The 25,741-nt window shown below is 40.5% G+C and overlaps 1 protein-coding gene across 3 annotated transcripts in view; it reads left to right on the top strand.

Moving 5' to 3' along the window:
- Nucleotides 1–1,754: 1,754 nt before the first annotated feature.
- The window catches only part of SLC29A1 (solute carrier family 29 member 1 (Augustine blood group)), a 68,405-nt gene continuing 44,418 nt past the window's right edge, over nt 1,755–25,741 (top strand). Inside the window, exons 1-2 of one of the 3 annotated variants that reach the window (XM_083379074.1) lie at nt 1,755–1,952; nt 22,552–22,613. The gene's annotated coding sequence lies outside the window, so the exon portion shown is untranslated. Of the gene's footprint in view, nt 1,953–19,216; nt 19,329–22,551; nt 22,614–25,741 lie in introns of those variants that run through there. The other 2 variants (XM_083379073.1, XM_083379077.1) reach the window with 2 other exon arrangements.

Here is a 25,741-nt window from a genome sequence, read left to right on the forward strand (position 1 = left end):
CCTGTTTCCACATAGCAGGAATTAAGGAAAGTCTTCCAAAACATAAGGCATCTGGCCAGGTCTTGTACTTTGTACATTCAATAGTATCATTCAAAGCTCTTGGCTCAAGTTCCTTTTCTACCTGCTACTAGTGTTAAAAACTCATGTCCAAAAAATGTTTGCCCGGTACAGACACAAACGGTACAATATCTTTGCTGTGATTATAGCATAGGTACATACATCCACAACCATCGATCAATAACCCTGATTGGCAGGGAAAGGGTGAGACAGCCAAAATAAGCGGATGTAATCAACTGTTGTGTGAAACTGACTGGTAGGCAAAAAAAATCTTTTGGTGGGCAAAAAAAGAACAAGAACCTCCAGAACCAAGTCCCTTTTGATCAGGAAGCCTGTAAAGTGTTATTTTCTGTTCCTAAAAACTGAGTGGGCAATGATCCTAAGCAAGCTATTTTTACCCAGACAGAAACTAAAAACGTAGAATACAGCAAGAGGGGAGGTTGACCTCTTTCAACAGAGTTTGGTAATTTTTCTCCAATTCATAGACTGAAGCTGCCTCAGAACAGTGTTGACAGATCTCCAGAATGATCTTTCCCTGTCTTGGCCCTTCAGATTTTCCAATGGTGCACCATCACCATCGTATTTGAGCAGATCGACTTTGCTGCTGGACAGGGTTTTTTTCTTTCTCTCTTTCTCAGCATTATAAACTTCTCAAGAGAACTAAGTCTTAACTATGTCCAAAATATAATAATGTGAGGCTGGTCATTTGTATGTCAAGGGAGAATTCTGGGTTGATTTGCCCAAGGATCCATTTGTGTGTTTTGTTAGCTATCCATAGTATTCTTAAGTCTTCTCCAAAATCAATATTTAAAAAAAATATTAATCGGCCTCTTTAAACAACAACTTTTGCAGGGAAAATTTGAGTTTTGTTTAGGGACAGCTTAGCATTTCACCTAGCATTTGCCATAAAGAATGTAACCATGTGTTGCTAGATCCAGAGCATTTTCATTCCCCTTAGGGTCAATTTCCAAAATACTGATTGAACTCATACTTGTTACGGAAAAAAAACTTTGAATTTATTGGCTAATTTATTAGAAAGCTCATGGCACGTTAATTTTTAAGCTGTTCGTTTGTGCTATATCACAGATTGTGTCTGCAGATTCAATTCTGGTGCCGCCAATGACCAACGCTAAAAATCACTATCTTCTGCTACCCTAAGGAATAGGATTAATATGCTAATTTATGCCAGAATAAAGAATCGTCTTTTTTTTTAAAGGGCAACTATAAGCAGCAAGCAAGCAATTGTGGGCACTGTCGTCCGAAATACGTGCCGGGTCTTAGGTTCCTCACTCCTGGTTTCAAATAGGAAGCTAAGAAGACGGGATGGTGTATGTGTGTGTATAGGCCTGCTTATTCATTCATTCATTCAGTTCATTCTATGTATATGCCTGCTTATTAGGGCTTTCACACACACCCCAAGCGGCATTATTACAAAGTCAGCTTAATTGCCCCCAACAATCTGGGTCCTCATTTTACCTACCTCGGAAGGATGGAAGGCTGAGTCAACCTTGAGCCTGGTGGGATGCGAACCTGCACTAATTGCAGGCAGCTGGGGTTACTTAAGGAGGCATTAGCCCACTGCTCCACCAAGGCAATAAAAGTTTGTCTGTTTATTTTTATTTATTTATTTATTTAAATTTAATTTAACTCTCGCGCTCTCTAGTCGGCGTCCTGGCACTGCCTCCGAGGATGGTTCAGAGTGCCAGTCTCCAGAGAGCACTAGGACCTGGTGATCGCCCTCCGCCGCTACTAGTCCCTAGTAGCGGGCAGCCGGGAGTCTTTCGGGGGCCTGGAAGAGAGCGGCGAAGCAAAAAGCGAGCAGCGAGTTGCGAGCCGAGGAAAGGCCGGGGCTCAGCGAGAGAGAGAGAGAGGAAGCCTTGCAGCCACATTGACATGTAAGGAAGCGCACACCCCCTGCTTCCGGGCTCAGAAGGGGCGAGTCTGGGACTATCGCGTTTCTTTCTTTCTTCGGGGGAGGGGAGGGAGCGAAAGGCGAGGAAGCTCGCCGCTTCGGGAGCTCTTGAAAGCCTTTATCCTTCCGCCTCCCCCGGATGGGCTCGATTCCTTTCTGATGGCAGGGGCGGCTGGAGGAGGCGGCCCCGTTTCCACCGACCGGCAGTGGCTCTCATTCGCCCGAAGTGAGGGCCAGTTTCGAGGTGGAGCTTACTTCCCGGGGCGTGGCCTTCCTGCTAGCAATTTGCATTTAGTACACGTTGTTCCTCTGGAACAGGGGTCTTCAAACTTGGCCCTTTTATGACTTGTGGACTTCAACTCCCAGAATTCCTCAGCCAGCTTTGCTGGCTGAGGAATTCTGGGAATTGAAGTCCACAAGTCATAAAAGGGCCAAGTTTGAAGACCCCTGCTCTGGAAAGTCATCTGCCGCGAGAGTTGGGCCCGAGTGCGCTTACATGTGCTTCGGCATAAGAGCCCGGAGGCAGAGCGCCTTAAGTCAGAAGCCTGCGGCTGGTGGCCTCTCGCTGCGGCTGCGCCCTTGGTTCGTCTGGGTTCATTGGATGTGGGGAAATTCAGCTGTGGAATGTTGGTATACAAGTAGTCCTCGACTTGCAGCAGTTCGTTTAGTGACCGACGTTAGAACGCTACTGAAAAAAAAATGACTTATGACCGGTTTTTTCACAGTTGCAACCCTTGCAGCATCCCCACGGGTCACGCGATCAAAATGCAGACGCTTGGCAGCTGGTTCATATTTAGGACGGTTGGAGTGGCCTGGGGGAGGGTGTCGTGTGATCACCTTTTGCGACCTCGCAAGCAAAGTCAACGGGGAAGCCAGACTTACTTAACAACCCTGTTACTAATTTTAACAATTGCAGGGATTCAGGTAACAGCTCTGGAAAGAAAGGTTACAAAATGGGGCAAAACTCACTCAGCAACAGAAATTTCGGGCTCAGTTGAGGTGCTAAAGTCGAGCGCTTACCTGCATTGGAATTACAAGCTAGTCTGTAAGGTAGTGTATTTGTTTGGTGTAACCTAGGTTTAGGGATTAGCAGATAAATGTGAACGCAGCCTGGCAGTCATCTTGGATTCCCCAGCCATTTCTGTAGTGAGAAAGGTATCTGCGTGTGTGCTTTGGACCTTTGCTACTTGCTAATAGTCAAATCCTAGGAGCGATGTCTTGTTGGGTCTTATAGTTCTTGGTAATAATAATGTCCAGGCTGTGTGAGGATGATGGAAGTTTGGAAAGAAACCAAGTTGGAAAGGCCAGGAGGAGCACTTTTGATTTGTTCTTGACCCTTAGCAAGAAAATATAGCAAAATTCCCACTCCCGTGCTTGGCTTTGTATACAGCACTCTGAATACCAGTTGATAGTGGTGACGTTTTTTTTCAACTTGTATGCTGTCCAACTCTGACAAATTGACATGCTGCTCTGGACAGTGCAGGATGCCAGAAAATGAGAGAATTACATTGCTAGGTGTAGCATGTTTCTGATAGGGAGCCCATAACCATTCTAGAGTAAGGTGCAAAGGAACTGTTGATAAGTCAGCCTGATCAAACATTTTAATGTTGACTAAAGAAATGGACCTTTGCATGTAAAGTCTAGGTGTGTTTTTCTCCAACCTGTGTTTTGAATGGATCTTTTTGCTGAGTCAAAACAAGATTAGAATGTGTTTAAATGTCAGGTCAAGCAAGGACAGGAACCCTGGTTTGTGTTGTCCTTGGTGTTTACTACCCAGACCAGAATATCTGATTCCAGTTTCTCAAGGTCGCAGTCTTGTGAAGTACACAACAAAGACTCGTTTCCTTTCATTGCTTCCGGAACAGCCCCCCTCCAAATTCAAAACGGTTTGGATTGGAAGGTCAGTGGTGGTAAATAACCATCTAGAGGTGAGAGCATACTGCGTTTGTCTATTCAGGGGAGGAAACAAGAGACTGGGGGAGAAGCTGGAAGATTGCTTATGGTACAAATAAGTATATATTTTAGAAAATGTGAGTGTGGCAGAATCTGACTTATGTTGAAAGGCATCCTCTTCACCTGGAGACTAAAACATATGAAGAACGGCTGCAGGACCTGGGTTTGGCTAGTCCAGGGGTAGACAACCTCGGCTCTTTTATGACTCGTGGACTTCAACTCCCAGAATTCCTGAGCCAGTATGGCTCAGCTTGGAAACTCCCTTTCCCCTCAGCATGGCTGGCTCAGGAATTCTGGGAGTTGAAGTCCACGAGTCATAAAAGAGCCGAGGTTGCCTACCCCTGGGCTAGTCTAAAGAAAAGAAGAAATAGGGGTGACATGATAGCAGTATTCCAGTATTTGAGGGGCTTCCACAAAGAAGAGGGGGTCAAATTATTCTCCAAAACAACAGAGGGCAGGACAAGAAACAATGGTTGGAAACTGATCAAAGAGAGAAGCAACCTGGAATTAAGGAGAAAATTCCTGTATTAGTCTCCAGGCCTTTGGTCATCTTAGTTGCTTTTCTCTGAATTTTTTCCAAAGTCTCAACATCTTTTTTCTACTATGGTGAACAAAATAAAGAATAAAGAATTTTAATGTTTTGGGACTGTAGTTCCTTTGCTTCCTAATCATTGACTACACTGGTTGAGATTGTGAGAAATTGGAATCCAAAGACAGGAGGGTCACCTTTTGCCCTTGGCTTTAGATAATTGGTCATTCTAACATCCTAGTATAGTGGATAATATGTATTATCATCTTATTGTCCCCAAATATCAAGTTAAAAAAAAGACAAGGCATGTTTCTGCAATTTTTCCTCCAATCCCTCTTGAGGGCATTGTTTGGAAAAGACAGAGCTAAACATTTTTTAAAGGGGCCATTAGAACATAATTGTATGCATACTTGTTTATAAGTAAACTGTCACTGAGTTCAGAAGGACTTAATCTCGAGGTGCAATTAAGATTACAGTTTTTGCTTTACTGTGATTAACTCTCCTCCACAGGTATTTGTGTATGCTGGCAACTAAATATGTTAAGCAGAATATGTCGGGTTGTACATGACATGCTCACATGTAACAGACTTCATTCCAAAATGCATAGATTTGAGGACAAATAAAGTCAAGTAAAGGAATTTCATGATATCTCTCCAATAACTATTTACAGTTGTCGCATTTATATTTTATTCTTAATTGACAGCAAGTATCAGCATAACCTACCTGATGCTTTTGCCAAAGGCTTTCTCTCCTTTTTAAATAACTAATTATTTAAAGTGTTCATTGCCATACTTTTCTATGCAAATATGATTATAGGGCCACATCTGAATTATTTTCCCCAAAATCTCAGGATTTTGTTGCTGCTTTTATAAACCCCACTACTAGCTTTGGTAGAAGATGGTCAAATAAAAGCAAGGAAATTGCAGCCACTGGTCATCTGGCCAAATTCCGAAGAATCAAACTTGTTTACTTTGGTAGCTGTCCATGGTAAGCATGAATGAGGCTGACCCCAAAGTTATACAGAAGATAGCAATGAATGGGGAGAATGATGATAGTGACAAGGTATTACACTAATTGAAGAAGTCAGAGAAACAAAATTCATTTGGGTACCTGTGATATAACATCCAAAGAACATTCATTGTGGCAGTAAAACTATACAACAGTAAATCTGAAGGGTGAACCATTTGTTCCCCCTAAATATTTTCAAGGTCTGTCATTTAAGGCAGGCAACTTTAGTTTTCCAGAATTTTCATCAAGAAATGGAATCCTAAATAGGATCTGAGCTGATTATTATCAGAATGGAATCTGCATTGTGCTACTTCTTGATGTAATTATTGCAAGGGATTTTGCATTTTCATATGATACCCCAGTCTTGACTTCAGCTTAAGCAATGCCACAAGGAAAGATTATTTATGCAACTGTCCAGACTGGTTTCTGAATCTTGCTACTACCATTCCATGAATGCTGTAGTGACTTTTACCCAGATTGTAAACCTGTATTCCCCTATCACTAGAATTGTGAATAGTGATTCGTCAAGGACTGTGTTCTATCATCTAGCTATGAAAGCCTACTGGTCCAAGATGAAACTTGGAAATCAAGATGAAGAGACAAACTTTCTTTCAACAACTAAGCATCATTTCTCCAATCATCAACACAGATCCCAGTTTCATCTATGTACATTTTCTCTTTTTTAGTAACACAACGATCGCAGACCTTTATCTTTGGGGAAATGGAGGATAGATTTCCAGAGCCCAACTTTGGACTAAGATTTAGATTGCAAAGAATCCTGTTCAGAATGCAAATCTCTTGAGGCACCACTTCAGGAAAGAGGTTGTTGTCTTTGCTTTCCTACACAAGATAGCACAAGGTAGCCTGCTGCCAAGGGGAAATGGAAGAATGTGCCTGTTTCATTGTTGCAGTTAACTGGGGTGTAGATAGAGGAATTCTAGGATCTCTACCAGTCTGGCAAGCCAGTCAACAGAAAGGTGACATGGCTGAATTTTCTGATGATCAGATTGCCTGGTGCCTTCTAATAATTAGGTGGTCTTTCTTTTGTTAAGACTCTGGTCAAGCCTGCTGCCCTCGCCCTGATCATTCCTTCCCTATCAGACTCCTGCCAGTTAATTCATCTGTACTTTGGCCGTTCTGAATTAGTTTCTAAGATCTAAGCAGTAAACACACCCTGAATGCTTTAAGATTTTACTCTAGAGACATCAGTGGTACAAAAGATTTCTACTCCCCCAAATATTTTGAACTTTTGGCTTGGCTATATGAGGTCAAGAAAAGTACTTCAATTTAGCATCACTGATTTTTTTTTTTATTTTTTTGGTAGCTTGAGCTGTGAAATTGAGTGACTCTTCAGAGTCCTTTTTGGAAATACTGTGCATTGTAAAGGTAGTATATTTTATATCAGAATGCCCTTTAATAGGATAAGGTGAAACCAAATGGAATTTCTGGGTGGGAAATATGTTCTTTTCCCATCATTGTTATGTTGGGCACCAATTTGCAACTAGTCCCTGAAAGAGCTAATCAAGTCTAGATTACAGAATATGATGAGGATGTGATGAAAATGGCCCCAAATCCAGATGATTTCCAAAAGACTTATTTCCTGTGGCATACAGCAGACAAGGTACATTTCTGCTAGGTAGTCACTGGTTCAGTTTGTTGCATTTCTATACTTACAGGATCTCTATAAGCCAGGCAGGAAAGCTGCATCTTTCCTTATGCCAGGCTGTGGATGCTTCCAGCATTAACATGGGAACTGGTCATACCAGTATTGAAACCAAGTATTGGGTCAGAGTTGCTTTCACTGATGAAGAGGACACAGCAACAGAACAACATTTCAAATTGGCCCTGATCTTACCAAGCCACAGGAAATAAGTCATTTATTTCACAAAGCAACACAGGCTAGAGAAGGTTGCCATTTTTATTTTTTATTTATTTTTATTACATTTATATCCCGCCCTTCTCCGAAGACTCAGGGCGGCTTACAAGCTTAGCAGTAGCCTTCATTCTATGTATATGCCTGCTTGTTAGGGCTTTCACACACACCCCAAGTGGCATTATTACAAAGTCAGCTTATTGCCCCCAACAATCTGGGTCCTCATTTTACCTACCTCGGAAGGATGGAAGGCTGAGTCAACCTTGAGCCTGGTGGGATGCGAACCTGCACTAATTGCAGGCAGCTGGTGTTACTTAAGGAGGCATTAGCCCACTGCTCCACCAAGGCTCTTTTGTGTGGCTTATCATAAATCACTAGACTTCCTTCTACTTTTTTTGCATATTAAACCATAAGTAAATGCTTTTACTACAAATAGGAGATTTGCATTTCCATTAAATATTCTGGTGGACTTTTAGGAATAATGGGAAAATATATATATACACCAAATTTGAAGATATGCCTTAAAACAGTCTTTCCCAATCTAATCGCAAAATATGATACTGCAGTTCCCAAATTATATGAAGAGCATCAGACTGGAAATAACTGCTAAATATTGATCTGTTGCATTGTAAATTATGATCACAGAAGTTCTGTGGGTATCCAATTAGCTTGTTCACTAAGATGGTGCATTTCAGTATCTCTGAATAAAGGAGGGGCCTTGAGTATAGTTTATGTAAATTGCTTCATTGTTGTTGTTTTTAATCTAGATTCTAGACCAAGGATTACAATACAGAAATCCCTTTGAGAGAGTAATAATGCCTTGCTTTACAACTTCTTGTATACAACTTTTACCTGGTTTGCTTTTCTCTGATATTAACGTTTTGTCCTTGGCACTTGTAATCTTGTTAGCATTAAAAAAAAATCAAGTCTATCAGCACAACAAATAATACCATTTTAACACTCCCATTTTATTACTGAATTGAAAAATATAATTTATGTCTTTGTTTATCTCTCTCTCTCTCTTCTTTGGCTGCTTTTCTCACAGGATGCTCTGTTTTCTTGCATGGCATCTCTGAACTCTTCAGTTTGGTGGCAACAGCATAAAGGTCTTTCATTAATCATGCAGTGTGTTTGCTTGACTATTACAAGTTGGGAAAACTACTGCTGACTCCATATATAAGAACCTAACCCCTTTTAGTAGATGTTATTTTTCTATAACATTATGAGAAATAGCCATAAAAATGGATGTTCGAACAGCATGTATTTGATTACTAGTGTTATGCAATCTTGTTCTAGTTTTACATGGATATCAATGCACATGTCACGGATGGAAGTATTATCATATCAGATTGGTTTCTGGATTATTTTAATGACAACCTGTTGGAACACGATCTTGGTCAACAAAATAGTAATGCACAAACATTCTTTATAGTATGTGTCAGAGTGCTGATTTTTTGGCTCCCGGTGCTCTTATACAATGAATTGTTTTTATGCCACAGGTATTGACTCCGCTTGGGTGTTCTGCATCCTATCTGGAGATAATTTCAGTGGCAAAGAGGCTGTTACTCAATAACCATTTGCCAGTGATGTGGGACAGTAAGTAGTCATTAAGCAGAAAGAAAATATAGAGTATAGGTTAATGAGGAAATAAGGGGAAGAAGCTGAGAAAGGAGAATGTGTATGGAAGAACATATTCATTGTTGTTTTCTCAGTGCTCAACAATGTCAGTCAAATATTTTGCAGCTGCATTTGCACAGCATGGGAAGATTGGTTAGTTTTTATTTGGGTTAGGTTCTTTTGTGTTGGATGTCAAACTCATATGCTTAGTTGATATAGCAACTTCTTGCATGAATCCCACACAATAGTGAATTCAGGAATCAGGCTGAATGTATTAACCAAACACAGGCATTGAGTTGTAGTAGACCAAATCAGGCACCTGTCTTCAGCTTATGACATCCCCTGCATTGGCAGCTGCTTCATTCTTCCTAATGAGCCAACCTGGTGGTTTTCCACACTTAAAGCTCTTCTTAAAAACTATGGCGTAGAGTCAAGCAACTGTACACAATGGGTACAGATTTGGAAGAGAAGCTGGTAGCTTGACGTGAGGACCCTTTTACTCTAAGAAAATAGCAAAATAAGCCACTTCTTGGTGCTCAAGCTGACTGTTTACTTGTCCTAAGTTAAGAGATTAGGGGTACCAAAGCTGTTCAAGTTTTGGTATTTAGAATTTTGGACCCTTAAAGCTATTGGGTTCCTAATAATAATACCTCCAGCAAAGAGCCATTGTAAAATCCTGTTTAGGTTAGTTATTGATGTCGCACACAGCTCAGGTAGAGAACCATGCAGTGCAATTGTGTGGAATGTGCACAGCTGAGAATCTTCTCCAAAGCTGGGTTGAAGCCAGAGCTACAGACAGTACAAGTTTGTTTCTGCTTATTGAGGCAGAAGGGCAAATGCTATTAATTCCGAGACAATTAATAGTTCCCCCAGATAGCCACGTTACTAGGTGGAAAATATCACCAACTCAGAGTGGTGGCAGAAGGCAAAATGGTGGGCATACACTTGCATGCCATCACAAGTAATTGGGCATAATGACCCCTTTGGATGCTGGTGCATTTGAAAGCTTAGGGGCTGCTGCAGCTGTGTCAGTTTCGGCTTGGATGATTAGGTCTGGTCTACCATTTATCAACCAGGAAATTGGAACGAGATGCCTTCCAAGGCACACAGGTTTCTCCAGCAGAGGGCAGTCATTCCATATACTGCATTGCATTGATATCACAACAGCACCCAAAATTTAATTGCTAAGCTCTCATCCCCATTGTATAATTTCATTTTTAAGCATTCTTCATTATATTTGTACATGCATCTTCAAACTTTGTTCGCCATCTTGTGACTGGGCTGTGGATTGTCCATAATTACTTGGGAACTTGATGCAACCATTGTAGGTATAACTACAATAACAAAATTTCATTGCAGCAGGATTCATTTTTAATACCAACCTCTTGTCTTTTCAGTTAGCCTATATTAATGCAGTACATTTTAAGGTCAGTGTAGAGGTATTGAACTGAATTCTAAAATACAAAATTAGGATTAAGTACAATTTAATTCAAAATTGGTTTTAGGATGATGACCTTATTAGGGCAATCAGGAAGAAAAAAAAATATCTCTCATTTAGATCTCTCCCCCCTTATGATTGATACGGTTCTCATTGAGAGAAGCCTACTCAGTGAAGCAAAATGATTATTATGAACTATTTGCCTGTTGGTGGCAAGCGCTGATTTTAGATTGGATTTGATATGACGCACATATTGAATTCACGTACGCCTATCTTGACTGGAATCAAGTCTTGAGATTTTTAAATAATTACCACAAGGTGAATATGTTTGGAATTGCTGTTTAATTATTTCTTTATGCCTTTTTTTAAGTGGTTGATTTCTCTAGGGATTGAACATTCATTCTCTCACACCTAATTAGCTGTTGTCCAGGAATGTACTTTGATTTATTTATTTTTTTAGGAGAGCATGTTGCTTTGGTACTTACTTCAATAACTTGCATGATTTTATTAATTTTCTTACTAGCACCCTAGGAACTTGCATTTTATTTAATTTAGTCCAAATATACCCTTCCACGCAAACAGAGACTACCGTTATCCATATCTGGCCAGCCACTTAACCCAGCACTTCTTTGCTAGTTATCTATTGAGTTTTAGAGTATGGAACACTGGGAAGTATAAAGACTAGATTCTGGAGAAGCAGGCAGTCCGTGATCTTTTTAACTATAGTAATCCTGTAACAGATTATCCAAATAGGTATTCCTCAGGCTCTTAATAGCTGCTATCACTCAGTCATACACACGCAAGTAAAAGGTAAAGGTAAAGGTTCCCCCGCACATGCGTGCTAGTCGTTTCCAACTCTAGGGGCCGGTGCTCATCTCCGTTTCATAGCCGAAGAGCCAGCGCTTGTCCGAGGACGTCTCCGTGGTCATGTGGCCGGCATGACTAGACGCCAAAGGCGCACGGAACGCTGTTACCTTCCCACCATAGTGGTCCCTATTTTTCTACTTGCATTTTTATGTGCTTTCGAACTGCTAGGTTGGCAGAAGCTGGGACGAGTAACAGGTGCTCACTCTGTTACGCGGCACTCGGGATTCGACCCGCCAAAGTGCCGACCTTCTGATCGACAAGCTCATCGTCCTAACCCACTGAGCCACCGCGTCCCTTACACACGCAAACCTCTGTTGATTGGACCATAACAAATAAATCTCTATTTCCTTCTAGATTCTTAAACTGGATAAAAATGTAGGTATTGCTTTGTGGTAAAGCATTGCTTTACATGTGTTTGGTCATAAATCTCTTTGGTTATTGACAGTCTCTATTGTGCCATTTTAGATTGATCTATTAGCAGTAATATTTAACTGAATTTATATGTTGAAATAGCTACAAACAGATTATGGTAATGCTATTATGTTAAAGCCAGTCACTCTTTGCCTCCTGTTTCTTGTGTATTTGGTGGAGAGATTCTGCTCTTAGGAGATTTGTGGATTCCTGCAACTAAGTGGAGGTGTTTTTAAATATTTACCAAAGAACTCATTTTGTTGGTACTTTAAGATAAGTATTTTACATGTATTTCCCGGTATATTTATTTTATTTTATTTTATTTGAAACAGTCAATTAAGCAAAGTTCTACAAGGACAGATGAGATAAAAAAGAAGCTGTGTTTCAGCTCAGAAAAGGTCTCTGTTTGTCCACAGTTGGTTTAACCACTGCAAAATAAACAAATCCTACTTGCCTACTTCCTAATGCCATTAAGATGAACTCACTGATTAGCCAGCTAAAGTTTCTATGGATTGAAAGCCTCCACACCATCAACACATTAGCAAACATTAACATGACACAAATCATTAAAGGCCCCATTAAGGTTAGAGGCTTCCCTGAAACTTCACAGTAAAGCTGCTTTTTTTTTACACATTGCACTCATCTCTGCACTTAAGAATATTGGGGGGTGGGTGGGTGGATTTGCTGGAAAATGTACTTTGCTACATCCTCAGGACCCCAGTTTACATGTTATGTTTTAGGAAAAAGAAAAGACACCTCCCCAAGATTAAGGACTCTGAAATTTGGGAGAAGTCAGCCTTTCTCTTCAACTTTTTGATCCTTCCTCTTTGTAGTTTTCCTTTTCCAGATTGTTTATTGCTTTGTGCTGGCATTACTAAAAGCTTAGGAAGAAACCAGGGTTCCTTGTTCTTCTTATCACTGTGCCACCAAGCTTAACTCCTGGGGCTCACAAGCAGAAAAAAAAACCTGCCATTCCACCTCTGGAATGCTTTTTTTCTTCCTCTGAAACAGGTTACGTTGGCATCACAAACCTCAGCCTTTGTTCTTCTGTCTTCCCTCATTCTGCCAAGCAAGCATAACTTTTCATCTTTAGCTTCCTCTTCATTCCTGGTACGCACATGGTTTGGGACATCTGAAGAGCTGCTTATTCCCACACAAAGCCACCTGCATACTTCATTTTCAGAGGTTCTTTTCTAGACATTACCACCCTCTGACATAGGAAGGTGGCAAGCAGCGAGAGCCTTCTGGACTTTGGGAGAAGAGATGTAGTTGAGTGTTACCAGGAGGAGTCAGGTGGCACCTTTTCAGATCAACAGATTTTATTAAAGTTGATTTACAGCTGAAGAAAACTTACACATTTGGGTAAAATGAAGTATTCTGATTTCCCCAAGAAGTGTGGCTGGATCTCGGCTTAATCACTGTGGAAGGTTTGCAAAACATGCCGTACAGAGTTCCTACAGATGGCTTAGTGAGTCACACAGATGTCATCCAGAAGATGTTGATGGAATTGCTTATTTAGGTTTTTATTAATAATCTTTTTCTTCTCTGAATGACTTGGCTCGAAAGAGACTTCTTAAAATAAAAGTGCTAGAATTTCTCTCTATATATATAGACTCAAAGCCTCTTTTTCTGGCTTGGTTTCCTTAAAGCAGCAATAAGGTAGCATATATGTATACATACATCCTGTCTCCTGCCAAATCAAATGTTAAGTGATGGTTTTATCATCATCATACTAGGTAAGATATGCAAGAGGTAATGTAATCTAGCAAGGCAGGATCAATGACATGAGATACCTCAGCAGGAGTCTAGTAGCAATAGAATAGCTCAGGGCTATTAGTAGTGACTAGGCATGGAGCATAATCAAGACACAAGTGAAGGTTATTTGATTGATAACTAAGGCAGACTTCTAGATAGGTTTTCATAATCATTTTGCCCAGTGTTCCCAGAGAGTCAAGAAATAAAGTCTTGAGCGCCATCTCATTCTATTCATTGGTCCTCTGCCAAGGAGCAGCAATACTTTCACGAGTCAGAGATTTGATTTTCAAGGCATGAGGAGTTGGAGGGGACTGGTTCCAATCTGGATTCCATGCTAAAAACTAATGTTTTTTAGAAGCAGGGGATTGTCTGCAAAGGCTGCACTACCATCATTTGATTTTCCCTCTCTCAGCCCTACAAGATAAACCAGATCAAGAAACTGACACTGTGTAGCCTAAAACTAATTAGAATGGGTATAGGTACGTAGTAAGAGAAACTTGCAAGACTCAATGTGCTTCTCCTCCTTCCTCTTTTATCTTCATGTGAATTAAGGAGGCGTCTCTCTTAGGTGGTTTTCTTTCTCTTTCTTTGTATGGACCTAAACTACGTTTATCTGTTCATTGCCATGGTAATGGACCTTCTATCTTTCACACCATCATCTGTGCTCTCTCCACCCTCTTCCTTCATCGAGATATCTGAAGGAGTCATGAAACTGGTCACACTAAAAGATACAGAATTAGCAGAAATACCTGTTCAGTGATTGGCTTGTGCTTTGGATTTTCTTTTTATTTCCAGAAAAACCTTCACTGCTGTTTCTCAAGGAAGATCTTGACAGGTAGTCCTTGATGTACTGCTATATAATTGAGCCTGGAATTACAGACAAAAGTCACTGTGGTTGTAAGTCGAGGATCATGTGACCCGATTTTCCAAATTTTGTGCGTGGGGGATAGCTGTTAAACAAATGCCATGATCATTAAGCAAATCAGTTTTACCTAATGGGTATTTTGTTTTCCCCCTGGAAACCAGAAATAAAAGCTGAAAACTGACAAAAAAAACATCGTAAATCTCAGGATGTTGCAAATGGCCATAAAAGTGAGCCAGTTACTAAGTGCCCAAATTGCAATTGTGTGACTACAGGGGTGTGTTTGTGCAGCCATCATAACTTCACGAATGTGTCATTAAGTACCTTTTGTGGGTCCACTGTAACTTTGAACTACCACTAAGTGACCAGATTATAAGTTGAGTGCAAACCTTAGTTCCAGATTCTTGTACCAGGTTTTCCTGCAACACTAGGCTGAGTTGGTCAGTTTGTTCAATACTCTTTCTTTTTCATTATTAGTATGAATTAAATGTTTCAGGAGAGGGAGGGATCCACAGTACCTATATCATTTTTTCTCAATATTTATTTTATTCAAAAAAAGTTAAAATACAAAGCTCCAAGAAAAAAATTCCACAGGAACCAACAAAACATTTTAAAAGTAAATTAAAAAAACACAAACACATGTACACCTATTATCCCCCCCAGTTGGTTATCAATAAATATATTGCAAAAATATTACTTTGCTACCCCTTAGAAACAGCCCAATTTTTAAAATATTTTATAAAATGGAAAGGTATTTCTATCACTGATTAATTTGGCAGTAATGAATGAATGTCAAGAATTTGACAATTATTTCCTTTAATTGGAAGCTTTTGTGGATTTTGCAAATGAGATAACATTTATCCTCAAAATATTAATATTAAACTATCAAACAACATGGCAAAAGTAATTTTTTGGGCAAATGTTTAGACAAATTTAACTATGCCCACAGCTGACTGATGTAACCTGAAATCTAAAGAGCACTTCCATAGGTAATAACAAAGGAGGACTTTGTAGTTCCTTAACATATTTGCTAGTATTAGTAACTACATTTATTATGTTAGTTAATCCTGAACACTGGTGTAGTTTAGAAGCTGTTTGTTCTGTGACTTGGAACAATTTGGTCTGACGTTTCTTTGGGCCATAGCATAGTTTCTGCTTAAAGAATAACTTGTATGGATCATCTAAGAGATTCAGTAGAAACATTGTTAAGAGAAGCCAACAGAATAAGATGTTGGAATAGAAATTCATGGCCACCAAGATAAAGAATGAACGAGCAGATGAGCTCTTCAAAAACAGCAGACCTAATTTCATTCATTTTGTGACATATATTTATGTCACAGTATATATGGCAACATAAACATACAAATGCACACCTGAATCTAAAATTAACTATACTCCTGATTCTGTTTAGCTTTTTTTTCTGTATTCCTCTTCACCTGGAACACTCGTGAAGACTATAGAATAAAATTATAGCTTCATTTCTTCTGTTGTGGATTTGTCAGATAATGTTAGAATCACCAACTTGTAGTATGGGTTTGTGAGAAATTAACTAATTATAGTAATCAAGCAAGAATACACTGTAGTGGATGTGTTATGTTAGCACGTTCTGACTGAGCCTTGCTTTTTAGAGAAGTGGTTAGCTTTTGCATCCTACTTTTAAAGATTTTCCTGAAAATCCATCTTCTTTATAGTAGTGAAGATATAACACTTTGCACATAGACAGTGAACCCTTCGTTAGTTGCAGGGCTAAACCCTAAGAATTCTGGTTCTGAAGCTAGGGCTCGGTGCCATCACATACAGCCATAGTTTGGCGCTAGAGAAACAGTGAGAAAAGAAAAACAGAAGGCAAATAGTCTTTCAGTGACTCTGTGAAGATACTGTTAATACTCTGCAAATCTCGAAAAGTAAATATATCCTGGCCTCTCCCCTTGCTTGTTTAACAAGCACATTATGCAGAGTGTGTGGTTTAGCAAGATGAAAACAAGGAAAAGGCTTTTGTATATAGGAAAAGACTCTGTAGTCTGCTTAAGATTCAGATCCATCTCTATGTTAAGTAGGAAATCATGGTGACCCATTTTGCTGTCTAGGCTCCTGAGAGAGCGGAAGCCATTCCTCAAGTAGCCTGAAGGGTAGCCAAATATGGAGAACTTTGAGGAGAAGGGAGAGCATGAGGGACCGAGACATTGGGTGGGCCTAGCTACCAACAGGAGTAAAATTCATGCCAGGAAGAAGGAGTAGTCAAAGTAGGCTCAGTGTCAGTCACAAAGATAAAAAGGGCATTGGTGTATTGAAGTGATGGAAAAGATAGTCTTCCCATTCCAGATTATGTATGCCTGTTAAGACGACTTACAGTGCACCCAAATGAATAGGCTTAACTTCCAAGAAAACAAATTTAGGTTTGGGGCACAAATTAGGTTGCAGATTTGGTCTTAGCTGCATGTTAGAGCACTTTTAATTTTCACATTTTTATACTGCACACTCCTACAGTGGGCTTCACAGTGGCTGAATTCATGAACAACTAGACTCATTTTCAAACATTTTCAGGCTTCAGATCCTGTTCTTAAAAAAAAAACCCTCCCAGAATCTAGTGATAAGAACTCTAGTGATAAATATTGACTGCATTTGTGTGAAGTTGTTATTGGCCATTAATTATTCATGGAGACTCTTCAATTCTCAGAATTCAGTTTGCAGAAAGAAAGAAAAAATCCCTGATATAGACAGACCATGGCTTTCTCAAGCCAATGTTCTTGATTTATAATCTACATTAAATCGTAAACTAATCATACAGGCCTCGGTTTACATAACACCAGCTAGAGGTTCTCAAACTCTGTGTTGTGTTTTCCTGGGGAATTTAGAGTGGGTTGCAAAACTTTTTTATTTTGCCTTAAGCATGTTGGTTGATCATGGAGGTATCAACAATAGTCAGACTTACAGATCAGGTTCTACCTGCTTCCATTTTTAATGAACCACTAATAGTACTCTCGTTTTTAAGCGATCATGTTCTAGAACATTAGTTTGAAATTAACTTTTATACTTGCTTATCTATACTAGCAACTGTATGAAGGTATCTATTAAAATCTGTCAGGTTGAGTCATGCATTGTGGTGTTCCAATCCCGTGACTTACCTATGCCTGTTCAGCGGTGGGGTGCAAATACAAAAGACTGCTTTGATTTGTGGCATTACATGGCACATCTATGTATATTAGCAACATATTAGCATATTGTATTCATTTTATAATGATGTTAGGTGCTATTATTTGATGAGTGCATATAAACCAGATAATCCTCGACTTGCAAGCATTTGATAACTGCAAGGGTAGGCAACCTTGGCTCTTTTATGACTCATGGACTTCAACTCCCAGAATTCCTGAGCCAGGCTGGCTCAGGAATTCTGGGAGTTGAAGTCCATGAGTCATAAAAGAGCCAAGGTTGCCTACCCCTGGTTTAGTGAGTGTTCGAAGTTACAATGGCACTGAAAAAAGTGGCTTACGGCTGGTTCTCACAGGACCATTGCAACATCCCCCTAGTCATATGATCAGATTTCGGGCACTTGGCAACTGGCATGTATTTATCATGGTTGCACTGTCCCAGAGTCATGTGATTCCTTCCCCCTTTGTAACCTTCCCAGCCAGCTTGTGATAAGCAAAATCAGTGGGGGAAGCCAGATCCACTGAACGACTGCAATTGTTCACTTAACAACTGTGACAGAAAAGGCTATAAAATGAGGCACCCACTCCACATTACAACTCCTTTGCTTAGCAACAGAAATTTGGGGCTCAATTGTGGTCATAAATCAAGGATTTACCTTACCGAATTATGGGAAAGTAGTGGTTATACCCATATTTCACATTTTGCCCAAACCCTAACCACAATCACGGGAGGCTTGCACAAATTGATCAGTATGTTGGCGAAGTTAGTGAATTCCTGGCGCCAGGCTCAAATAGTAAAGGTAAAGGTTCCCCCCGCACATGCGTGCTAGTCGTTTCCAACTCTAGGGGCCGGTGCTCATCTCCGTTTCAAAGCCGAAGAGCCAGCACTTGTCCGAGGACGTCTCCGTGGTCATGTGGCCAGCATGACTAGACGCCAAAGGCGCACGGAACGCTGTTACCTTCCCACCGTAGTGGTCCCTTTTTTTTACTTGCATTTTTACGTGCTTTCGAACTGCTAGGTTGGCAGAAGCTGGGACGAGTAACAGGCGCTCACTCTGCTACCCGGCACTCGGGATTCGACCCGCCAAACTGCCGACCTTCTGATCGACAAGCTCAGCGTCCTAACCCACTGAGCTCAAATACCTTTGGCCAATTTAGTAAGTTCAGCCCGCGAGGCAGGGGAAAAGGCAGCCAGAGCATTTTCTCTCGATCCTCAACGCCAGTCTGGCCAACTGCTTTTGGCTCAGGCCTGATACGTTGATAATCGCAGCCCGAGATGATCAAGATTGTTGGGGGCAATTAAGCTGACTTTGTAATAATGCCGCTTGGGGGTGTGTGTGTGAAAGCCCTAATAAGCAGGCATATACATAGAATGAAGGCTACTGCTAAGCTTATAAGCCGCCCTGAGTCTTCGGAGAAGGGCGGGATATAAATGGAATTAAAATAAATAAATAAAATAAAAAATAAGAACGGGGGGGGGGGAGGGCTCCACGAAAGGAAAGGCTCGCACAAAGCAAACCAACTTCTCTGCGGTAGAAACGCATCCTTTAGTTTGGGTCGGAGTCCCTTAAAAAAAAAAAACGGCGTTAACCCCGGAGTAGGTGAACCGGGAGCCCGTCCGGAACCACCTCCCGCCACAAAATGAGTCGTCTCCATTCATCTCTGTTCTGGCTTGCCGGGCGGCTCTCGGCTTCTTCAGCATCCGCTCACCGCCGTCCTGCCTCCCCACCCGTGATGTCTGGCGGCGGCGGCGAAAAGGCGGGCGGGCGGGCGCGCAGTGGGAGGGTCTCTCCGCGGGCGGGGTTGCCTCGCGCGGCCCCGCCCCGTTCTATTTGAAAGACACGAGGAGGCCGCTAAGCTGAGAAAAGGGCAGCCGCGATCGGATTGGAGCTGCCGGGTAGGTAGAAAACTTGGGGTTCCCGCTCTTTGCTTCTTTCCACTTGCAGGTGCTTTCGGGAAGAGGGAAGACCTTCCAGCGCAGGGCGGCAGGTCGTTCCCTCGACGCCCAGAAACGCTTTCCCATTCATGGCCCAAAGGAGCGGCCGGAGGGCGGGGGAGAAGCGGCAGAATGGGCGCCCGCGGGCTTGCCGGCACCTGTCGCTTCTCGGGCTTCTGGCCCGGCAGTGGGTAGGATCGGCTTCCCGGCAGGCTCGCTCCCAACCCCTAAGACAGCGTTTCCCAACCTTAGGAACTTGAAGATGCGTGGACTTCAACTCCCAGAATTCCCCAGCCAGCTATGCTGGCTGGGGAATTCTGGGAGTTGAAGTCCACGCATCTTCAAGTTCCTAAGGTTGGGAAACGCTGCCCTAAGAATAGCGCCCCGCCGCCGCCACGAGGTTCCTCTCCATCTCCTCTCCTAACTTGAGACGGAGCGTTGAATTCTCTGCGTCGGCGGCTGAGTAATTTACGGCTGCTGAATGCCGAGAATTTCCCCCCCGAAAATGTGCCGAAGAGCCGCCGGCTTCCTTTTCCGCGGAAAGGAACCACTTCGAGCAGCAGCGTTGAAATTGGCGGGAAGGAAGAAGAGGCGCTTCGGACGTGGTGGGAGGGGTGTTCCGCAGGCCCACTTTTCTGATTTCTCCCCCCCCCCCCACACACACACAAACACACTTATCGGAACTTTAGCTGTCTTTGAACAACGTCTCTTAAATGAAGCGTGATTAAAAAAAATATTCAAGGTGGTTGGGCGGGAAAGTGCCGTGTAATATCTGTAACCTTGCAGATCACCCGTTTTGGGCTAGACAAGGAATGCCTAGTTAGCGCTTTTTTTTTAATCCAGCTCACACATAGCACATATTGATTTCTCTGCCTTTGACGACAGTAGCAGAAATGTGTGAATGAGTTCCTGAGAAAAGCATAGGGGAAGAGCTCAATGAATAGGATGCTTGTTCTGTGTGCGAGAGGTGTCGCAGGTTCAGTCCTTGGCATCTCCAGGTAGGGTTAGGGAAAAGAAAAATCGGGTGAGCTACTGCTAGTTGTGATACAGTTTGGTGTGGATCCAGGGCATCCTGTAATCTAAGCTAAGGCTGGGTCGGTAACATCAATATCCTAATAATAAATTTAGTCACTATTGAGCAATGCAAAACCGCATGATTCATGCTCTAAAGCAGACTTGAAGGAACCCCAACTTTCATAAAAGTACAAAGTAATACGGGAGGGGGAGTCCCATATTGTAAAGACTGCATGCTTTGTACACTTAGTTGCAGGTGGGAAATGCATGGAAAATTGAGAAGAAAAAATGGAATATTGTAGGGCACCCTGGAAAAGGACATAGCTAAATGCCAAAAATTCAAGCAACAATATTTTTTTTACTGCATTTTGTTGAAAATCCTTTTACTTTTTCTATTTAATTGTGAATTTAGAAGATGACAGTCCTCAAATTACAACAGTTCATTTAGTGACCATTCAAAGTAACAACAGCTCTGAAAAAAGTGCTAATGACTGTTTCCCACACTTACAACTGTTGTAGCATCCCCATGGTCATGTGATCAAAATTCAGATGATTGGCAACTGACTCATATTTATGAAGGTTGCAGTGACCACTTTTGCAATCTTCTGACAAGCAAAGTCAATGGGGACGCCAGATTCACTAAACAGCTGTGTCACTAACTTAACAACTGTGGTGATTCACTTAACAACTGTGGCAAGAAAGATTGTAAAATGGGAAGTTCACTTAACAAATGTTTCGCTTAGCAACAGAATTTTTGGGCTCAACTATGGTCATAAATTGAAGACTGCCTGTATTAATCCTAGAATTCTGCAAGAGTTTGATGAAGTTCTATGAGATACTATGGCAGGAATAAAGTGTTACGGTACTTGAAGGCAGCCAACTTTCTATCACTATAGCTTTGCACTTGACTAGAGATTTTTGGAAATTATTTTTTTTAACAAATGGGTTCTATGACAGGAAAATGTTTGAAAATCCCTACTTTGTTAAACTTGATATCTTCAAAATATGTTGAAGCTACAGCTTCCAGAATTCTAACCTAGAACTCTTGGCAGTAAATAAAAAGTTAAATAATAGATGAAAATTAGAAAGAAGTAAATTATATTTTTAGGGGAAACAGAATAATGTTTAGTTATTGAATGTATATGGAAATATTGACAGATCTTGTACTGTTCAACAGAAATCGATTTAATCTAGTTGTCAGTAATAATCCTTTATCATTCTAAATACAACTTGGTTCCATCTATCAACGCACATACAAATCTGCCAGAACTGCTTCCTCCAGAATTATGGTATGAATTTTGATAGGCAGCATAAAAAAATTATATAAAGTCTAAATGCTTCCTAACTCTGCAAGAAATCAAATGATGGGTATTGAATTTGGGGCCTTCTCCAAGTATAATAAAGCTGTGCCCCAGTGTAAATAATAATAGATTTAACTCAGTAGCAGGGTCCCTTTTCATTGGAAACAATTTTCAGAAAATGTTTAATATCAATGATGTGCTATTAAAAATTGGAATTTTTAAGGTATTTCTTTTTTATCATTATTGAAGAAAGGGAAGGGTACAAATGAAAAAAAATACATTAGTATTGCTTTCCCCAGCTACTCCAAGAACATCTGAAGGCACCAAGGAGACAGTGCTTTATCTTATAATCTTTGTTATTTAAGTGTCTTTTTTCTTGTAAAATGCTCGCACATGAGAGAATGGATGCAGTACATGGAAAACTACATTTATTTACTGTCTTTGCAGAGTGCCCTTTGTAGAGTGTAATACATTAGAGGTTTATTACGTTACTTTTCATAGTAACTCACTGGGTAAGGTGGAGAAAGTGTTTGAGCAAAGATCATTTTTGTCAGTCTTATGGCCAAATGGAGGTCTTACCCAGATTTTCCCTGGGGTAATATTTTCTTTTTTCCCAGTCTAGCTGCCTGGTAGATGTTTATATAAGGAATGAAGCTGGGAGAAAATGTAATTACTTTAAATGTTGTTATATATAATTGCGGTGGGAACATGTAGATTTTTTCCTGTTTTATTTTCCATAAAAAAAAATCTGCCTGCTATTATAGTCCTTAATGGACAAGAACCCTTGTTTTTTTGTATTCAGTTTCTTTTATTTAATATTTTATTTTCTGCCACTAATGAACCGGTGTTGCCTTCTACTTTCCCTGTAGGAATTCTGCTACCAGTGCACCAAACAGACACCAGCCAATCTTGGGAACAACAAGCACAGAAGGTTAGTGGATAGATAAAAAAACAATGATGATGAATGAAACAATGAATTTCGTCAAGACGGCTGGAACGAATCCTTCCATGCAAATATAGGAAGTCCTCAACCTATGACTACAGTTTCCATTGCTAAGCAAGATAGGTGTTAAGTACGTTTTACCTCATCTTATGACCTTTTTTGCCAGTTGTAAAGCGAATCACCGCATTGTTAAGTAAATTATATGCTTATTAAGCAAATCTGGCTTCCTCTTTTGACTTTACTTGTCAGAAGCCAGTTGATAAGATTTACAAGTGATGATCACATGACCCCAGGACAGTGCAACTGTCGCAAGTACATGCCAGTTGCCAAGTGCCCAAAGTTTAATCGCATGATCATAAATCACTTTTTTCACTGCTGCTGTAACTTTGAACGTGAATGGATGTAAGTCGAGGACAATCTGTACTGATGAGCTTCCTCCTAAATTTATCATATGGTGGCTGATTAACCATCTTAAAACATTCAATAAGATCCTTCTATGTTCATAATATCCTAAGGACCAGGGGTCCTGGAGGAACTTGTAATTTCCTTCCCTGTGGTAATTATAAATCCCTAAGATTGTGGGAAAGTAACAAACCAGCAAATCCCAGGAAAATTGCATTGCTGTTACTTTCAATTTGGTATATAGAAAATAGCATTGGCTTGTATCTGAGGATTCATTTTTCTCTTCAAATAAATTTGTTGGGATTTTTCTTAAAGGCAATCTTACCTGTCACCAGCAAGGTTGCATGAAAAAGATGCCAGAGAATTGTGGTGACACAGTTGTGTTTATTTCTGTCCTTATTGATATTTGCATTCTTCCCCCAACATACTTTTAGCAAGTTAATATAACTCAACAAAGAAGAGGTACATTGGCTTATTATGCTGTGCTGTGCTAATACTTTTGAAATGTTGGGCAAATATTTGTTTTGCACTGTACTAATATTGTACACAAAACTTTTTGATCTAGTCAAAAAGGAAAGTTTGGTTCATCCCCCTCTATAGCATTTGCAAAATTATATTCACACATAATATCACTGATATCAATAGCTGTAGAAATAGTTTTTTAGCCTCGATAGTTGTAGATACGGTTTCATGAAGAAGCTACCCTGGCCCCTTTCAAACCCTGCTTATTTGAGAGGGTTCATGTTGCAGCCATATAGTTAATAAAACATGTGAAGGGATTGTACTGACTAATCCTACCCCTTCGCACAAGCATGAGCATAGCTAAATGTTTAGCTATTTATTAATATGGACAAGCTCTGTGAATGGACATGGTCATGAAATAAATAGGGGGCTAGGTTAGCCTGCACAGTCCCAAGGTCCTTACCTGCTTAGTTAAAATTAATAGCTGTGATGGAACAATCTTCTGTTGAGACTCATCTGATTTATGGAAGAACAGAAGTAGGAAAATTCTTTGTATTGAATTGCAAATTGAAGTCCATTAGATACATTCATGTGTTGCATAATGGGAATGGGGGGAAAAACACTTAGCTGCCAGAAAACTGGGTGGAACTCCAACATATATTCTTTTCCAGTATTATCTACAGTAGGCTCATGTTTTTGAGATGGGTGGAAATTGTCACTTGGACTATCCATCTGGGATGATCATTCAATAATGGGACCTGTGTTCTCAGTTGGTCTCAGGACATTTGGAAAAAGGCAGGATAGGGAAGGCTTTTCTCCACCAATATGATTGTGGTTTTCCATCCTGCAGTGTCCTATAAAAGGTATTTTGTATTGCAAAAGTTCTATTAATCTTTCCTCATTAGCCTGTAACAGATTATAGGTAGAATCTATACTACACTGAAGTTTCAGGGAGGAACTACTTTCAAAAAATGTATGTAGCAATGCATTCTTGTTTCAGCAAGCTTTGCCTTTCAAATTTAGGGAAGGGAGAGATGGCTGGTATTCCTGGGCTTCACAAATGGGAAAGCCATCAAATCCGAAGCTGTCTGTAATGAACTCTGGAGGCCCTTCTTAGTTACTATTTATTACACTGTAGCAACTTTCATACCACTTCAATCTGGTTGACACTTATGAAAGTAATAGCACACTCCGTATGAACCAAAATAACATAGTAACAACCAATTTAATGCATTGAAATTGCACTCTTGGCAACACATCTCAACCAAAGGAATAACTAGTGATTCATCTTCAGTCATTCCCAGAGGGCTCTAAAAACATAGATCTTCACAAACCTCTGTTAACATATGACATAAGAGGTTCCTCCCAAGACAAACAGTTTCCGAGCCCCCACAGAAAAATGTCCATTTGCTTCCCTAAGATTCCCTAAGGACCCCCTTAGGCACTTTTTATTTGCTCATTTGAAAAGAGAGGCTCTGTTTGGACTAGACGGTTTTGAAGATTCTACGATGTTTGCTTAAGTTAAGCAACAGGCCAAGAGATCCTTCTTGTCCTAAATTTTTACAAGTCATGTTAGCATTAAAAAGGTATTTTAGCAGTTGTGTAGCTTAGCTATCTTTAAACACTTATTATGCTGGTTGGTATTTTTATAATCCTTTTAAAGAAGGTTTGTAAGAAATAAAAGATTTTTTAAAAAAAAAACTGGAAAATGCCTTGCAAGGTTATAAATATTTTAAATAAATATGCTTCTATTTAACACAGACTTGCAATTATTTGGCAGGGAGGGGGCGGGGGCTGAGTTGATTGCCTTCCAGCCATGATTCTTAAAACAGATGATATAAGTGTCAGAAATCCCTTTGACTTGTATTAGCTTAGAATTATTAGAAACCACAATAGTTATTACAGTATTGTTGTTTCCAGCTGAATAGCCTCCATTCCTGGTCAGTTGTATAACATTTTTCTCTGGAATCTTGCTCCCACTTCAGTTCCTAGGAATGTTTTCTAGTTGCTTGTGATACTGAGTCACATTTAACCTAACACAGAAACAAAAAACAATAAAAATATAGGGCAGACTTTCTAAACAAGATGCCATCCAGGTTGGAACTGAAATTCAGACTTCCCAGCTGAGCACTAATTGGGAATTCTCAGCACCAAGACATTATTAGTCTAATGAAGAGAGGGACTAGGGGTGATGTGATAGCAGTTTTACAATATTTGAGGTGCTGTCATAGAGAAGAGGAGGTCAATGTATT

This window comes from Vipera ursinii, assembly GCF_947247035.1.
Source record: "Vipera ursinii genome assembly, chromosome: 1".
Lineage (NCBI taxonomy): Eukaryota > Metazoa > Chordata > Lepidosauria > Squamata > Viperidae > Vipera > Vipera ursinii.